This window comes from Etheostoma spectabile, chromosome 4 (genome assembly GCF_008692095.1).
Source record: "Etheostoma spectabile isolate EspeVRDwgs_2016 chromosome 4, UIUC_Espe_1.0, whole genome shotgun sequence".
In the NCBI taxonomy this organism is placed as follows: Eukaryota; Metazoa; Chordata; class Actinopteri; order Perciformes; family Percidae; genus Etheostoma; species Etheostoma spectabile.
This window is the reverse complement of record NC_045736.1, coordinates 34,797,138-34,807,867: the sequence shown is the minus strand read 5'-3', so window position 1 is coordinate 34,807,867 and position 10,730 is coordinate 34,797,138. Positions and strand designations below refer to the sequence as shown.

At 41.6% G+C, this 10,730-nt stretch overlaps 5 non-coding genes across 5 annotated transcripts; all 5 read left to right on the top strand.

Annotated features, from left to right (window-relative positions):
• The first annotated feature begins 6,692 nt into the window (after nucleotides 1–6,692).
• trnac-gca (transfer RNA cysteine (anticodon GCA)) lies at nucleotides 6,693–6,763 on the top strand. The gene has a single exon. It is a non-coding gene; the product is annotated as a tRNA-Cys (tRNA).
• A 677-nt stretch (nucleotides 6,764–7,440) lies between these two features.
• Nucleotides 7,441–7,510, top strand: trnac-gca (transfer RNA cysteine (anticodon GCA)). Its single transcript has one exon. It is a non-coding gene; the product is annotated as a tRNA-Cys (tRNA).
• Nucleotides 7,511–8,479: 969 nt separating this feature from the next.
• On the top strand, nucleotides 8,480–8,551 carry trnac-gca (transfer RNA cysteine (anticodon GCA)). Its single transcript has one exon. It is a non-coding gene; the product is annotated as a tRNA-Cys (tRNA).
• A 966-nt stretch (nucleotides 8,552–9,517) lies between these two features.
• On the top strand, nucleotides 9,518–9,589 carry trnac-gca (transfer RNA cysteine (anticodon GCA)). Its single transcript has one exon. It is a non-coding gene; the product is annotated as a tRNA-Cys (tRNA).
• A 971-nt stretch (nucleotides 9,590–10,560) lies between these two features.
• On the top strand, nucleotides 10,561–10,632 carry trnac-gca (transfer RNA cysteine (anticodon GCA)). Its single transcript has one exon. It is a non-coding gene; the product is annotated as a tRNA-Cys (tRNA).
• The last annotated feature ends 98 nt before the right edge of the window (nucleotides 10,633–10,730 follow it).

Sequence of the window (10,730 nt, the reverse complement as noted above, 5' to 3'; positions counted from 1 at the left end):
CATTGCTCTTCTGCCAACAGCGCGGGTCCCTCCCTCTCCTCTTGCCCCTGCGCAGAAAGTCGTAGTCTTGGAGCAGGCAGAAGAACGCGACTGACGGAGTTTGGTGTTGCTGGAGTTTTTTGGGTCACGTTGAAAAGCTCTCTTTCCTGCTCAGCAAATCCGCCATCATAACACCAATGGCCAAGGTACAACAGGCTGACCTTAGTGGTCACCTAATGTCATATCTATTCTCTTTCCAAAATTCTGCCTTGGTGCAGAACTTACAGCCACTAGAGCCAGTCCCACAATGAGCTTTTCCTTAGGATGTGCCATTTCTGAGTCTGTAGCTTTTAAGGAGGAGAGGGGGGGTCAAGGTGGAGGCTGGGGGTGTGGCCTTGACCAACTGCCACTTTGCTCGTTTGAAAGCCATGATGTCTCTCTCTATCATGGGTGGGCCCAAGCGAGAAATAGAGTTGACATTGCCCCTTATGACCTCATGGGGTATAAAATACATGGTCACAACCATTCTTGCTTAATACTGAACAAATTCTAAGATTATTGTTCCCATCAGTCACTTACATGCAAAACAAGGGTCCGGTTAAAAAATACAAGTTATTGTCGCTAAACTTAGTCACGTACTAATCGTTATCACATGACCGTGCCATTGTTATATTATGTATCTTAACTTCCAGATAGTAGCTCTGAGTGGGTATATTAACACGGATGGGTTAACGGTCCGACTACACAGTGTGAATAACAGACAAAAAGCTAAATAACGCGTTGTGATACCACTCAAAATTGACTTAACAAATTGACATGACCAGGCTACTTTGACACACTCCATCATTTCTGTGTGTGATGTAAGATGTGTCCACTCACGAGATCAATGCCTCTGCCCCTCATCCTAACTCTATCCAGATAATGGGTTTAATGGGGCCAGTCCCCTGAGAGCCATCCATTATGAGATGGGATGGGGTGGGGGAGTTGCCACCAGGATGGCGGTGGGGTGTCTGCCATGTGTTAGTTTTGTGAAAAAAACTCATGTCATAATATATCAGTGTTTTTGATTGGCAGGGCCAAATTTTGGTATTAATCAGAGTAAGGTTACACTGCAGACCATCTGCCATGGATTGAGATCCCCACCTCTGTTACTCCGTACAAGAAATCAATATGCACTCAATGGACAGACAGGGTGTCTTCTGTCTTACATTTGAACGTCACCACAAAACTGAACTCTTCTTAAAGGGCACTGCTGATAGATTCCTGTTTTTTTCAGATATTAAATTGCATTTTTTTTGTCTTCTACGACAACATATCTCCTATTTGGAAGAAAATCTGAACCAAAAGGAAGACATTAATATTTTTGGGTTTATAATGGCACGTCCCCAGTTGCATTCAGCAGAATACCGTGTAATATTCATCTAAGTAGACCGTATACTGATGATGCCAATCAAATCTTGCATAAAGCTCTAATTCAGTGTTACTCCAACCAGGGGCTGTTTCACAAAGTAGAATTTGTAAATCCAAGATAACCAACAAAGCAAGACTTGACCTAGTCTAATCTGTGCAGCCTGGTTGGGTGTTTGTTTCACTAAGGCCAAGCCAGGCTGAGGCTGAGTCTATTACATTCAATATTCCTTTGAATGCCAAGTTTACAACTGTTCATTTTTGCAAATGACAAGTGACTTATTGAATGGTTTCAGTTAAGAGCAGTAGTTCCTAAAGTATGTATTTATAATACAATCAGTTGGTGTGCTATTATCTGTCACAATATTATTTTATTTTTTTATAGAGGACGAGTTTCCTTCTTTACACATTATATGCTTTGCTCCCTCGTATATATGGACACAGAAAATAATTCTGTTAATGATTTAATTAACTTTAGATACTGAAGAAATTCAACTCCAAAATCTAGAAACTATTAAGATAATTATATAAAATACAATGCGGCTGTAAACATGAATGTAACAGTAATCTTCATTCGTTATTCTCCCCCAGTAAAATAAAGGTCAAAAAGCATTGAGGTGCCTCTCCTTGTTATACATGAATGCCCAGTTGTCTACGCTATATAGTTATTGGTTCAGTGAACTAAGACCATAATTAAGGAGGTTATGCATTTATGGTAGGTTTTTATAATTGTACACTCCTCACAAATTATTGTCCTTTTACTGGACACAACAAATTGTGTGCTAAAAAATGCCAATTACTTGAATCCTTTATTGTTAAAGAATACACAAAAATAATTGAAGGTGGATTGGTCCACTATAGAAACATATTGCACTTAGCAAGTGACTTCATTTAAAACACATTTTAGCAACTTTATCAGCCTCTCATCAAACTTTTAACAACAATATGAACAGCAGTCTTCACACAGCAATATAACAGTAACATAACATGAATAGTGGTCACAACTTTAAATAATACAGTGCTTAAATGAACAGCAATATTCACATGTTGTATTTTAATGCAGCTGATAACAATAGGGTAAAACCACTGCTGAGTGTACAGAAAAGGCTCCAGGATTAATAAACGGTCGGGACCAGGCTAGCTTAAACAATACTCCCATGGTAACTTAGGTGCCTCTGGTTTTGTGAAACCGAGTTGAGGCTAAATTGAGCCAGGCTAACTAAATCCCGCTTAATACTTTCTTTTTTTGTGAAAACTGAACCAAACCACAACAGCGCGGGCACATCGTAAAACATTTTTGTTGATTGTGTTAATGGCACAGAAATCAACAAAACATGTTGTCATATCTAATGGGCCATCAGATCGAAAACACTTCTGTGTAGTTCTAAGGGCATGGACTTATTTTTTCATGTAATGAGGGGAATTGTTTACACAGTAGACTTCTTATGCCGTCACGGAGAATTGTATCTTAATAGGAAGCTGTTGCACTGACATTGCGCTGATTTAAGTTCTATTCATCAATCCCTCTCAGTTTTTTCATGTTAAAATGTAATCCTCTATAATGCTAAGGTAGCCATTGTGATTGATTTGTGGTCTAACAATTCTATTCACCTTATAATATTCCTTTAGGCAATATTATTAAGAAAATTAATTTTCACTGTTCTCTGTTATGCGATGACCCCAATTATATGTATTTTATCAAGCCAGATGAAACCAATCACTTAGTTAACTTCAAGCATGCGTTAAAGAAGTAAAACCTGAACGACTTACAATTTTCTTATGTGAAACTCAGAACAAACTGACCTCAAACACCCCACCACCACCCCAAAATAAATATAACACACAAATTCTGCACAGTTAATTTTTTTTAAACCCTTTTTTAAGTTTCACAACATCCAGTTCCAACATTGCCAAACACTAAACACAATTCGGGCAAACAAGAAACCATGGATGATGAGGATCCGACCCTGCTCGAAGCATTGCCTTCAAATCTGGGATATCACTGCTCTCAGGTCTGCAAGAGCCAATCTGAACAAAGCAATCAGATTGGCAATGAGGGCACATGACAAAAAAATCCAGGGCACTTTAAACGACCACAGAGACACCAGGAGACTGTGGCAGGGAATCCAGCTGTCTCGGACTATAGGACTACTCCTCAGTCTTGTGACTACAGTGTGGATTTCCTCAACAACCTCAACAATGACTTTGGTAGTTTGAAGTACAGAACACCAAACCAGCGAGGAAAACCACCCCACAGGAAGGAGACCAGGTGCTCAAACTGGATTCAGCAGATGTCCACCGGGTGCTGAGAAAATTGACCCGCGGGAAGCTGCTGGTCCAATATGATACCGGGCGGCTTGCTTAGGAGAGTGCAGCCCAACTGTCTCATGGCTTCACAGAGAATATTCAACCTCTCCTGAGTCAAGCTGCTGTGCCTTCATGCTACAAAACCTCAACCATTATCCCTGTTCCAAAAAAACAACACCATCACTAGTCTGAATGACTACCGGCCCATAGCACTCACTTCCATAATAATGAAGTGCTTTGAGAGACTTAAAGGACCACATCTCATCTGTCCTCCCCCCTTCACTGGACCCATTTCAATTTGCCTACTGCCCACACCGCTCTACTGGGATGCCATATCCACTACACTGCACTTTAGCTTGGAACACCTAGAGAACAAGAACTCTCCTGTGCGGGTGCTGTTTGTGATTTCAGTATCAACACCACATCCCTCAGCATCTGGTCAACAGCTGGTCTCAGACGCACTGGGCATAAGTTCTCCTCTGTGTACTGGATACTGGATTTTCTCACAGACGGCCTCAGTTTGTGTGGGTAGGGAACAACACATCCACCATCATCTCGCTGAGCACTGGCTCCCCGCAGGGATGTGTTCTCAGCCCTCTTCTGTTCACAATGACTTGTGACTGTTGTCAAAGTCCAGCACAATCACACCCTAAGTACGCGGACGACAAACAGTGTTGGATCTTATCCAGGATGGAGATAAGAGGCATGTAGGGAGTGGGTGAGACTTTTTGCAGACTGGTGTAGGACAAACAACTTAAGCCCTGAACAAGACAAAACAAAGGAGATGGTGGTTGACTGCAGTCCGCTTGACGCCCTGTTACGCTGTGCACTACTACTACTTTCTATAAGTAATAGTTCTTTACCTTTACTATTACTAATAATTACCACATACCACACACATCATCTCATTCATTTACCCACTTCTAATATTCCTCGGGTGTCGCATTTCTGTTCTCTTCCTCTCTTTTCTACAACTGATTGTGTCGATACTGCCCACCACCAGTTTCCAGTTTCATTTTGAGGTTTCTGCCTGTTTAAAAGAATTTTCCTCACAGCTGTTGCACCGAATGCATGCTCTTGTTGGAATTTTGTGGTTTTCTGTCTATTACAGAATGTGGTCTAGACATTCACTAACTTTATATTCCCTGAGCTAAGTTCTGTCATGATTTGACATCATAAATACTGGCATGGAGTTTGTGTAGGTGAACAAAAGTGGGCTAGGGTGTAACATGGCCCACATGAGTACACATACAATTCAGATCAATTCATTTATTTATAGTATCAATTCATAATAGAGTTATCTCAAGACACTTTACAGATAGAGTAGATCTAGCACTCACCCACGTTCTAGTAGTTTCCTCCAGCGCAAGCAACAGTGCAACAATTCAATTCAATTCAATTTTATTTATAGTATCAATTCATAACAAGAGTTATCTCAAGACACTTTACAGATAGACCACACTCCAGAATTTACAAGGACCCAACAGTTCTAATAGTTTCCTCCAGAGCAAGCAACAGTGCAACAGTGCAAGGAAAACTTCCTTTTAGGCAGAAACCTGGGACAGACCCAGCTCTTGGTAGGCGGTGTCTGACAGGGTTAAAAGAAGAGTGGCAATAACAGTCCACAAAAAATTAGTTTGTAGTATTTCTTTGTAGTAGTTCATGGCATAGCAGGGCCTTGCGGCATACGTTGACGCTTCAAGCTATGCAGGATCATTGTGTGGCCTACCATACTGCTCTTATTGGTTGAAATCCATAGTCATTGACATGAATTCGATGTGACTTTATTGATGATTAAAAATGATACTTCTTTTAGCTACCTTTCATACAGGAGATGAGTTTTGGATACTTGGGAAAAAAACATGGAACTTTTAATCAGATATGAGCACATACCATGATTTTAGACAAATGTTTCATGGGGGTATAGCTCAGTGGTAGAGCCATTTGACTGCAGGTCAAGAGGTCCTCAGTTCAAATCTGGGTGCCCCTACATGCACTAAATGAGTGTGTGCAATTTTTAAGAAGTGGTTGTCTTTGATTCCCACCTTCATGAGTTTGTCACTCTTCTATCCCAACCTTACAGTATGAGGTCTTACACTTGTATAGAGTTTCCATAGGGGAGCCAAACTGGAAGGGCAGAAACATGGTTCACGTTAGTTCAAGAATCTAAAAATAAACTAGTTTGGTTGCGTTGTCCTGGCCTTCACAGCACTGTAGAATCTCTGAGTTATCTCCAATCAAGATATGTCCATAATTGACCAGCCCTTAGTTTGCTTCTAAAGGTTTAGACTGTTGAGGGAATTCCTATTCACACTGAGCTCCTCTCTCCTCCTCTGTCTCTCTCCATCTGGTGTGGTCGTGTCCCATGAATGCATGTCACCAACATAGTTTCTTTCCCGAAGTCCTTGTGCTTTCTCCCCTCTCAGATTTCCTTGGATTGTGGTGGCACCTGAATAGTGTGAAGCAGCTGCTGACGTGGTCCTGCTTGACGCCCTGCACTACTATTGCTACTATTATTAGTAATAGTTCTATTAGCTTTACTGCTACATAATTACCACCGGTCATCTTTTTATTCCATTCTCTCTCTCTCTCTCCTTCTCTCCCAACCGGTTGTGTGTAGATGACTGCCCACCACGAGCCAGTTTTAGTCTGAGGATTCAGCCAGTTAAACAGACTTGTTCCTCATATCTGTCTCAACAATGCATGCTTTTTGGGAAGGGTTGGTTTTCTGTCATTACTAATGTGTGCCTTCACTATACAGTATGTATAATGGCCTGAGTAACTTCTGTTAGGATTTCATTTTATAAATACTGGTATGGATTTTGTGTAGTGAGCAAAATTGAACAGGCAGAAACATGGTCCACATAATACACTACTGTAGACGCTTTGAGTTATGCAGGATCCTTGTGTGGCCCACTTTCTGCCCTAAGTGTTGACATCCATTGTAATTAACTAAATACAGATTGCTGCACAATGAGCATGTTCAGTGCATAGCATATGGGGGTATAGCTCAGTGGTAGAGCATTTGACTGCAAATCAAGAGTCCCCAGTTCAAATCTGGGTGACCCCTACACTGATTCATCGTGCAGGCTTGTATTGTTATGATAGTGATAATCTTTGATTCCCACCTTCCAACATAGAGGTCTTACTAACTTGTATAGAGTTTGCATGGGCGAGCAAAACAGAACAGGGCAGAAGCATGATCAACATAAGTGTAGGTAGAAGTTTCACGCAAAATGGAATAGTTCTATTGACCATGTTTGGATGACCTACAAGTTTCCTGATTTTAAACTCCAGAAAAAAATATTCCAACACCTTCAAAGTTGAGTGTGTTCTAGACCTTCACTATTTGTAAAATGTCCTGACATTACTTCTGTAGGATTTCACTTTATAAATATTGTGTATGGGTTGTGTGTAGGTGAGCAAAATTGAACTAGGCGAAGCATGGTCCACATAAGTACACGTGCAATCCTAGACAATTTACGCTGTGCAGGATTCTTGTGGGACCACATTTCTGCCCTTAGTGTTGACATCAATTGTATTTAACATTAATTCAGATGTGCCTTTATCAAAGATGACACTGTCGTCTTTCTTTTAGCTGCCTTTCATATAGTAGATGAAATATTGGATACTTGAAAAAGTTCATGAAAACATTTAATGAGCTGTGGTACAGACTGTATTGTTAACCACACTGTGGGGACCAGCCATTGTTTTGCTGCACAATAAGCATATTCAGCTGTTTGCATGGGGGGTATAGCTCAGTGGTGAGCATTTGACTGCAGATCAAAGGTCCCCAGTTCAACTCTGGGTGCCCCCTGATATGATTGTGTCAAGCTTTATGATAGTTGTTGCCACTGATTCCCCCTTAAGCATTAACATCTTACTGATAGTATAGAGTTTGCATGGGGCCAAACTGGAAGAGGGCAGAAACATGGTTCACGTTAGTTCAACATTCTAAAGATATAACTACTCTGTTTGGTGTTGTCCCTGGCCTTCAGCCCCACTGTAAGGAATGTCTGAGTTATCTTAACTCAAGATATGTCCTAAAAGCCCACATAATGACCAGCCCTTACTTATGCTCCTAAAGTTTAGACTGCTGGGGGCTTCCTATGTCACACTGAGCTCCTCTCTCCTCTTCTCTCCATCTGTGTGTGATCGTGTCCCATGAATCATGTCACTGACATAGTTTCTTTCTTTCCCAAAGTCCTTCTGCTTTCTCCCCTCTCAGATTTTCCTTGATTGTGGTGGCACCTGAAAGAGTGGAAGCAGCTGCTGCCGTGGTCCTGCCGACGCCCTGCTTCGCCTGCTGGGATTGTTTCCTAATATCTGCACAGATTCAATGTGAGGCAGTCACTTTTACGTACTGATTATCTTTGATTCCCACCTTCCAGCATTGGGGTCTTAGTAAGTTGTATAGAGTTTGCATGGGCAAGCAAAACAGGATCAGGCCAGAAGCATGATCCACAAGCATGATACTGTAAGTGAAGGTAGATGTTTTAAGCAATACATGATACTTCCATTGACCATGTTTGGATGACGCTAATACCCCCATTACCATAAACAACCAGCCTTTAGTTGAGCTGCCAAAGGTTTAGACTGTCAGGCGACTTCCTATGTAACTTATAGCTTCTCTCTCCTACTCTCCCTCTCTCCATCTGTGTGTGCTCATGTTCCATGAATGCATGTAATTAACGTAGCTTCTTTAGTGGAGTCCTTGGGCTGACCACTTCGTGGAGGACCAGCCATTGTTTTGTTGCACAATAAGCATATTCCATACATATTATGTGGGGGTATAGCTCAGTGGTAGAGCATTTGACTGCAGATCAAGAGGTCCCCAGTTCAAATCTGGGTGCCCCCTAATATGATGTGTCTGGGTTGTCATCTTTATGATAGTTGTTGTCATTGATTCCCATCTTACTGACTTGTATAGAGTTGAGCCAAACTGGAGGAGGGCAGAAACAAGATTCATGTTAGTTCAACAATCTAAAGATTCAACTACTCTGGTTAGCAATGGTGTGTGTAATTTAAAGATTTAACTACTCCCTTTGGCATTAGCATTGCCCTTGCCTTCAGCAGCACTGTAAGGGATCTCTGAGTTAACATAAATGACCAGCCTTTAGTAATGCTCCTAAAGATTTAAACTGCTGGGAGACTTCCTATGTCACACTGAGCTCCTCTCTGTCTCTCCATCTGTATGTAATTGTGACACTTGAATGCATGTCACTAGCATATTTTCTTTCCCAAAGTCCTTGTGCTTTCTCCCCTTTAATATTTTCTTGGATTGTGGTGGCACCTGACTAGTGGAAGCACTGCTGCCGTGGTCCTGCTGACGCCCTGCTATCCCTGCTAATTCTGCCTGTTAAAACAACTGTTTCCTAATATCTGCACAGATTCAATGTGAAGGCAGTAACTTTTACAGTATGATTATCTTTGATTCCCACCTTCCAGCATTGAGGTCTTAGTAAGTTGTATAGAGTTTGCATGGGCGAGCAAAACAGGATCTGGCAGAAGCATGATCCAGAAGCATGAATAGGAAGGTAGATTTTTTTAAGCAATACATGATCCTTCTATTGACCATGTTGGATACGCTATACGTCCATAACCATAAATGACAAGCCTTTAGTTGACTGCCAAAGGTTTAGACTGTCAGGGAACTTCCTATGTCACTTAAGCTTCTCTCCCTACTCTCCCTCTCTCCTCTGTGTGTGCTCATGTCCCTGAATGCATGTAACTAACGAGCTTCTATAGTGGAGTCCTTGTGCTGACCACACCGGGGAGGACCAGCCATTGTTATCTGCACAATAAGCATATTCCATATGTGTCTGGGGGTATAGCTCAGTGGTAGAGCATTTGACTGCAGATCAAGAGGTCCCCAGTTCAAATCTGGGTGCCCCCTAATATGAGTGTCTGGGCTGTCATCTTTATGATAGTTGTTGTCATTGATTCCCATCTTACTGACTTGTATAGATTTGAGCCAAACTGGAGGAGGGCAGAAACAAGGTTCATGTTAGTTCAACAATCTAAAGATTCAACTACTCTGGTTGCATGGTGTGTGCAATTTAAAGATGTATCTAGTCCCTTTGGCATTAGCATTGCCCTTGCCTTCAGCAGCACTGTAAGGGATCTCTGAGTTACATAATGACCAGCCTTTAGTCATGCTCCTAAAGATTTAAACTGCTGGGAGACTTCCTATGTCCCACTGAGCTCCTCTCTGTCTCTCCATCTGTATGTAATCGTGACACTTGAATGCATGTCACTAGCATATTTTCTTTCCCGAAGTCCTTGTGCTTTCTCCCTTTTAAGATTTTCTTGGATTGTGGTGGCACCTGAATAGTGGAACAGCTACTGCCGTGGTCCTGCTGGACGCCCTGCTACGCCTGCTAGGATTATGCCCATTAAAACAAGTTTTTCCTATATCTGTCACAACAAAATCCATGGTCTTTTGGGAATTGTTGGGTTTCTGTCATTACAGAGTGTGTCTAGACCTTCACTATGTGTAAAATTTCCTCAGATAATTCTCTTAGGATTTCAATTAATAAATACTGGTATGGGTTTGCGCAGGTGAGCAAAATCTAACTAGGGCAGAACATGGTCCACATAAGTACGCGTACATGGACACTTTGAGCTATGCAGAGTTCTTGTGTGGACCATATTTCTGCCCTTAGAGTTTGACATCAGTTGTAATTGACATTAATTCAGATGTGTCTTTCTTTTAACTGCCTTTCATACAATAGATGAGTTTTGGATACTTGAAAAAGTTCATGAAAACCTTTATTGGGATGTGGGTACAGACTGTATTGTTGACCACACCATGGAGGACCAGCCATTGTTTTGCTGCACAATAAGCATATTCCATACATATTGTGTGGGGGTATAGCTCAGTGGTAGAGCATTTGACTGCAGTTCAAGAGGTCCCCAGTTCAATTCTGGGTGCCCCCTAATATGATGTGTGTAGGTTGTCATCTTTATGATAGTTGTCGTCATTGGTTCCCATCTTACTGACTTGTATAGAGTTGAGCCAAACTGGAGGAGGGCAG